Genomic DNA, 8,127 nt, shown 5'->3' on the forward strand with positions numbered 1-8,127 from the left:
AGACCTCACAAGGGAAACGCCAAAGGAACCAAGGTTCTGGTCACCTTCATCATCCCTGTGATTCTCCCTCTTCTGTGCCACCCAACTTCTGTAACTTTCAAAAATAAAGAGTGATGTTGTTTGTTATGTTAAATCCCTGCAGTGTCCATTTGAGTCATGCATTATCAGCACTGCCTGGTAGCTTACCTTCTGCAGGGGCTGCTGCTACAATTAAGCATTAGATCCTCTGAAGGAGAGAGGAACTATAATAACAAAGCAGTAGGATGAGCAGGTCAGGGATGGCTTCCTGTGGGAATGACATTGAGCTGATTTTCAAATAGCAAGATGGAAGTTCATAGTATCTGCGTACTGTACACAAAATTCACAGCCATGGCAGTGGTCAAGAGGTGTGCACAAGCGTGGCGTGTGTATGGAAAAGTTTGGCTGGAAGGCAATAGCCATTAGGAAGGCAGTGGTAAGAAAGGAGTTCGGTGTGGTAGCAGGGGCCAGATCACAGGAGGCCTTGTAGGCCATGGTTTGGGCTTCGTGGTTTCTTTCTATGATGGATGTCCTCAGGGAGCTTAAGAAAGAAATGGGTGCTATAGTCTACCTTTCTCCACATCTTTCTGTGAATGCTGGTTGGAGAGAGTCTGAAGGACAGTAGCAGTCGGAAGAAGTCTATGAGGTAAGACAGTACAGTAATCATGCAGGTGAGAGGCCCCTTAGCATAGAAGGTGAGAAGGTTTGTTAGCAAATGCAAGAATCAGCATAGATGTGCACATATCTGACACCTGGCTTCCCTATTGCCATGAGGCAGGAGTCAGGCATAGACTCCATCCTTTGTTACCGATTCTGACACCAACTCTTGCCCCCACACAGCACTATGCTGGGTTTGATAATGGAAACAAGTCACCAAGAGCCAAAACAAAACTTTGAGTCTATCCCACCTGAATTTCTAGAACATTCCAAGAATAGGTCAGACACATTGAACACTAAGTGACAGAAACCTGATGACCATCACTCATGACCAAAGCAAAGGTCATAAAAAGACAGGAGAGAAAGAAAAGATCAATGTGTGTGTCAGAAGAGCATCAGAAACTTGCCCTTAACCGCAAAGTAGCTAAGTTGATAAACAAATGGAAGAGAAACTGATATCAAGGAGCCCAACAGGAAATTGCAAGTGGCAGCTTGAGAAGATAAAGTCAAATATTATAACAAAATGTACAAGCACATAAATGAAGAAAACCAAAGGGGAAGAGCACGCACGCTCAGCATGCCTGAAACTGAAACAACTCAGAAAAAAATTCAAGGCTCAAGTTGGAATCTTAACAGATTTTGTAGCAAGATATTGAATGATTTAGGAAACGTCGGCCGAAGTTAGAAAAGGTTACAGAAACAATGTACTTCAATTAAGTAGTGGACATTCCACTATTTCAGGAGGTAGCATATAATCAAGAACCAATATAGGCGAAGGAAGAAGTTCAAACTGCACTGAGGCAAAAAAACAAGGCTTCATGAATTGATGGAATACCCATTGAAATGTTTCAGCAAGGAAAAAAATAGCACAGAGAGCACTCACTTGTCTTTGCCAGGAATTTTGGAAGACAGCTACTTGGACAACCGACTGGAAGTAATCCATATTTGTGCCTATTCCAAAGAAAGGTGACCTAACACAGTGCTCAAACTAAGAGCGAGATCATGGATGTCACATGGCAGTAAATTTCTGCTTAAAACCATCCACCAATGGTTGCATCACTACATTGACAGGGAACTGCCAGAAGTTCAGGCTGGATTTAGAAGAGCACTTGCAAGCAGGGATATCATTGCTAATGTCAAATGGATCTTGGCTCAAAGTAGAGAACCTCAGAAAGGTGTATGCTTGTGTTTCATTGATGATGCAAAGGCATTTGACTGTGGGGACCACAATAAACTGTGGATAACCTTGAGAAGAATGGAAATTTCAGAACCCTTCCTTGTGCTCGTGTGAAACTTGTATGCGGATCAAGAGGAAGTTGTGGGAACAGAATAAGGGAATACTGGATGTTTTAAAATCAGGAAAGGTGTGTGTCAGCCAGGGTGGTATCATCTTACCATCCCTGCTCAATCTGTATGCTGAACAAATCATCAGAAGCTGGTTATATGAAGAAGAATGTGGAATCAGAGTAGGAGAAAGGCCTATTAGCAACCTGCTATATGCAGATGAAATGGCCTTGCTTACTCAAAATGAGAAGGAATTGAAGCCCTTGATGATGAAGATCAGGGATTGTAGCCTTCTGAGTGCATTACAACTCAGTGAAAAGAAGAAGAAAATCCTCCCAACAAGACCAATACATAACAACATGATCAATGTTGAAAAGGCTGCATTTGTCAAGGATTTTGTCTTACTGGGATCCACATTCAATGCTCATGGCAGCAGAACTCAAAGGGTCAAAGACGTATTGCATTATGCAAATCTGCCAACATAAGACCTCTTCAGAGTATTGTAGAGCAAGGATGTTGCTTTGAGGACTGAGGAGTGCCTGACTCAAGTCATGGTAATCTCCACTGTAGCATAGGCCTGTGGATGTTGGATAGTGAATAGGGAAAACTGGAGAAGAATCCATACATTTGAATTGGGGTACTAGAGAGGAATGGTGAAAGTACCACCGACTTTTAAAAGGACAAACCGATGTATGCCTGGAAGAAGTCAGGCCAGGGTGCTCCTTAGAGGCAAAGATAGCAAGACTTCCCTTACATACAGTGGACGTGTTGTCAGGAGAGACCAATCCCTAGACAAGGGCATCATATTTGGTAAATTGGAAGGGGGTCCAAATGCAGATCGGTTGGCAAAGTGGGTGCATCAATGGGCCTGAGCACAGGAACTAGTGTGAGGATGGCATAGGACCCTCCAGTGTTTCTGTTGTGCACAGGTTCACTATGGGTCAGAATCAACTCGATGCCACCTCACATTTGTTGAGAGGAAAACTCTAAAATGTCTATTAAAAAATCAGTATATATTTCTTAAAAGTTCACGTGAATGTGTGCATTTAGCAAAATTTTCACAATATACTTTTCATTTGAAGATATACAATTGTCGACCTCATTGTTTATTTGTGTGTGTGTTTCTGTCTTATATTTCCCACACTGAAATGTTGGCACACTCTCATATACACATTTAATTTGTCCTCACTCAGGGTCTGAACTCTCTTAAGAAGTCTAGGTTGTTTCCAGGACTGAAAATTTCCAAAAAATTATGATTAATGTAGAGGCACCCAGTCATTGGTCTCCCCCTCCCCTTTACAAAGTGTCATTTTCGGAGACATTCAGAGCTTTAAAAAAAAGTGGCTATAACCATCAGAGGAAACACATACACACACACACACACATGCATACACAAACACATGCGCACATACATGAAAATGGCTTCCCCGCATGCCCACCCACATCTTATCCCAGGTAACTCTCAAAGGGTGTTATTTCCCTTTTATGTTCCAATTCTTAAAATATATACATTTATTCTTTCTGGAATGTCTATAGGTATTTCCTTTCAGTCTTTCCGTTACTTCGCCATAATTACAATAAGCCCATACAGCGCACCAAGAGGGTTTACAGCAATGTGTGGGAGGGGCGTCGCCATTCCGTGGAGCTCAGCTCAACTCTCTGCGATCCCGTGCAGCACGTGAGCTCTGTCCTGCAGCCCACTAAGCCGCAGCAGCCTCCGAGAGCAGGTGGTCGGCCGTCACCAGGCCCCTGCGAGGTGCACGTGCAAGTTCAGCCCCGGGCACGGAGCAGGGACGCAGGGCTCCGGGCGTCTGCAGAAGGGGAGCCCAGGGAAATGCAGCGGAGACACGGTGGGTGATCCACGGCGTAACCTTACTTCGGGCAATTTTAGCACGATGTTCAGAACCGAGGCTTCCTTGCTGTCATCCGCTACCCTGGGGGCGGGGGGTGGGGGTACACGGCTTGGGAGGAAGTCAGAGTGGGGCTGGTGGCCAAGGTAGGGGGCAGTAAGACCAGCCCGTGAGGGCTCCTCTAGGTCCCGAGGGGCTCCTCTCTATGATCTTGGGAAGAGAGTTCCTGTGCGGACGCCATCTTGACGTACGTGCGCCTCAGTGCGTCGTCGTGGAGCCGGTTCGTGGACGGCTCTCGGCTTCCTGAAGAGCCCGCTCTGACCGACCCCAGCCCGGGCTGCAGCCCCCGTGCTCTTCAGGGGGGACAGTGGGGACGTGACCTGGCTGACGCCACACCATGGGTGAGTGGGTCAGCCCAGGAATCGGGGAACGGAGGGGGCAGGGGCACTCTGGCACGCGACTCCCCTCGCATCCTTGAGACCCCCAAATCCTGTCCGAGTGGGGTGGGCAAGTGACTTGTCAGTAGCATCAGGATGGGGCCGATGGGCACTGCATGGCAAACCTCTCTGTGAATCATCCTGGCTCCGGTGACGTCCTTCTCCTGGTTGAAGAGAAAGGCCTGAGTCAAGTGATTTCCGGCTTGGGCAGTGAGGAAGGTACCCGTGGTTTTCTATGTGGGGAATTTACCGTCCTGGGATTTGTATTACACGTTTGGGAATGGGCTAGCAACCCACCTTGCCCTTGAATTCCCTACCCCAGCCATTCAAGGTAGATTATAATCCCTCAAGAGATTTGTCTGAGAGATAGTTGAGACTTTCCACTCCTGTCAACAGATTCAGACTCAGAAACTCACAGGGGGCACCTCTGCCATGTCCTATAGTGAGATGTGATTGACTGCATGGCAGTGAGTTCGGTTTTATAGGGGTGTTACAGGCTTGTTTGGGGTGCCTGGGGCGGGGGGGCGTTGATGAATCACCAACTGGGCAGCTCACTACAAGTTCCCCAGTTCCCAACCATCAGCCTCTCGGGGGGAGAAAGGTGAGGTTTTCTACTCCCATACTGAGTTACCGTCCAGGAAACCCACGGGGGCAGTTCGCCTGTGCTCTGTCCGGTCCCTATGAATCACAATGGACTCAGTGACAGTGAGAGGCTCATTTATTGGCACAGCATATGACCTGCGACATAATATTCCATGTGTGGTTTTTAATGAGCCACGCTGTATGTCAGTGAAGCAAATGTTATGACTCACCCTGCTTAAACCTTCACCATCTATCAGAGTCAGCTCTGCTAATTTTATCTGTCACTCAGGGAAAAAGTCCCCCATGGTTGCAGACATGCTAGTCCCTACATTTTCCTCTGTGTTTGTTGAGTATACTCCGTTTTCTATGCTGAGATGGACAGAAATTTGGAGTTCCTTGGTCATTATTTTATTCAGGCAAAAATGAAAACTTTGATCATAATAGAAACTCCCTCTTTTCTCAAGTAATGAATTGTCTCAAGGTAGCTTTCTTTGACTTTTTAGAATGGGATTTTAACAATTGGTGTCTTGAGTTGCTTCTGGAAATTCCTCTGCCATGGTCTCCTTAAGTACCCCTTTATTCCTGCCCTTTCTAGACTGTAATTGACTGTGTGTGAGATGCATTCAGTGTGTCCCCTCTAACTGTCCCTCCCCTTCTTGCATATTCTCCATCATTTCATCTCTCCAACTTCATTTTGTCTGTTTTCTTCAAATCTGTCTTTCATTCCTCAAAGTCTTCATTCAAAACATGCAAATTGCCTGTCAGCCTTGAACCGTAGCACTAAACATTCAGGGAACGTCTTCTTACTCCTTCACAAGAAAAGAGGGAGGTCAGGGTAAGAGATGCTATGCAATTATCTGAGGCCACCCACACAGGGATCAGATGAGTAGGAAGGGCCATCGCATCATGGACCCTCTGCTCACACCTTTTCCTCTGTGCTTGCTCCCCCTTGGGCTACAAACACTGCCTACCTCTCAGATCCCCTAAAGTGGAACCACAGTGGAATATTTCATTCCTGGTAACACAGAGGTATATTTCTATTTACATTAAAAGAATCAATTGTGCTTCTTTACCATCCTTGTTCCATCCCCCATCCTTGGACCTTTTTTTTTTGGCATTACCATGATTGATATGTTGTTGCCAATTTCAAGGGACAAAAACAAAGTTGATGATTCTCTACCATCAGCAAGATCCAAGTGTATTCCGAGAAGGAGAGATCCTATCTGCCCTGAGCAAGCCAGTCCTCCAGGGGCAAGGTGACCACATGGCAAGGAGGCATGGCTGGGTCTGGTCTGGAGTACGATAGTAAGTGACCACGGTGGCATGCATGTCCCAGTGGAATATGTAACACTAGATTTCACGTTGTCATTCCTCTTCTACCCTACATCCTGTTGATGAAGAATGCTAGGACAAGATTAATGGTTGAGCAAACATGAAGATAACCTTCTGTCTCTTTATCACCATAGCACCCCTATCGCAGTCCATCTTCCAAGCAGGGAGACACATATCAAAAAGGAGACCTAACTCAAGGGAATATGGAGAGAGAGAGAGAGAGAGGGAGGGAAGGGGAGGGATCCGGAGGCAGTAATGGATCAGAACAAGCAAGATAGAAACAACACCCGGAGCTTCTCCAACATCACAGTGAGTATCCTGGCAAAATGAACATAATGTGCAGGGAGACAGGGTGGTGGAATTGTGCTGATCCCATGTGGGGACACTGCTGGGGCATGGGGTGCCGGTAAAGTGCGCTTTTTCTTACAAGATGTTTTCATCCTTGATGCATCTAAAGTCATGTTGGGAGAAGTAAGGAAAAGGGACCGGGAAGGAGGCAGGGAGAAAGGCGACGACTGTCTACAAAGGTGTAAACTGCTGACAAGGAGATGGAGCAACTCCCCCTGCTTGGCTGTAGTTTAGTTCAAACTGAAGGGTCGGAGGAGGAGACGAGCCGTGGGCAGAGTGTGTGGAGGCTTTGTCAGAGGGGAGGCGGGGACTGCATGAAGAAAGCTCTCCCAGAAGCTTAGGAAAGGAAGCACATTTTATGAAAATTGAAGATGATTATTTGCAAGAAAACGTGGAAATATACAGAAACAGTAATTATGATGCCCTCTTCTCACACAGAGCTTAGAAATATTGGACAATGGTCTAAGAGTAGAAACACTTTTAAAGTTCTGTGTAAGGAACACATGCTTGGGTCTCTATTCACGCAGTATTTCCATCATGATGGTGGCCTCTTCCATCCTTGCTGATGCTCCAGGACTCCATTTGGCATGATGGGTGACTGGTTTGGCTGCTGAATTTGTCCCAGGGTCAAACCAATGTCCCCTTGACTCTGGCACAGGGAGACAAGCAAGTGGGTATAGGACGAGTGGAGGGTCCAAGCTGAGCAAGGATTCTGGTCTCCTGTAGCTCCTCCCTGAATGTCACTGTGAGAAAGGCCAGGCCCAATTCTTGCAGGAGAGTGGCATCATTGAGTTTGCATTGAAGAACGTCAGCAGCAAGATTTGGGATGAGGGTAGTACGTGTCAGGACCTAGGCAAGGCTAGTTGGGAGCAGTTGGGCAGGCTAAGATGGGAGTGTCTTCCTTGATGTTGGGGTTTAAAGGTCTTGGTATTTTCCCACCACGACTCTTGCCTTCATTGCCGAGCTCTCCCTTACACATCGCCTCTGCGGTGTCCCAGGCTGTGCGTAAGGAACTGGAGACAAAAAACACAAAAATGTTTGAAGGAATGCCAACTCCAGGGGTGTGTGGCCACGCTCAGAACCACCACCACTTCTTCCATCACAGATCCCCCTCCTACCACCTGAGGCCCAAGCCACTAGTCCCCATCTCTGTCTCTGCAGGTGACCGAGATAAAAGGAGTTGAGGGCTGCCAGGGAACTCATGACCTTCCTCAGAAGGTCCACTCAGATCCAGGTATGCCTGACAGCAGTCATTCTATGGTACTTGGATGCAGAGCGGTCTTTGTGAAGGTGTGCTTGGAGGGTAATTTAGGGTTGGTGCTGAGGCCAGATCAGCTGTGCCCTTTCATCCACCTGACCCCTTGTCTCCTATTGTAGAAGGAGTGATGCACCATGCTACTGAAATGGGACTGAATGGTAGAAAGGACACAGCTTCTTCCCTTCAGATCCATGAGGAGAACATGCCCACAGTGAGGCCTTTAGTTTTGCTCCTGCTGAGGGTGGTGGTGGGGATGGGATATCTGGGGTGGAGGGCTGATTTGTCCCAGATGTCACCTCTTGGAGCCTCTTCTCTCACCACAGCTTTTGGCCTTCACCTCGAGCAACTCTAGACACTACCA

The sequence above is a fragment of the Echinops telfairi genome, unplaced genomic scaffold (assembly GCF_000313985.2).
Source record: "Echinops telfairi isolate 266 unplaced genomic scaffold, ASM31398v2 ScPeMD7_55;HRSCAF=186, whole genome shotgun sequence".
Lineage (NCBI taxonomy): Eukaryota > Metazoa > Chordata > Mammalia > Afrosoricida > Tenrecidae > Echinops > Echinops telfairi.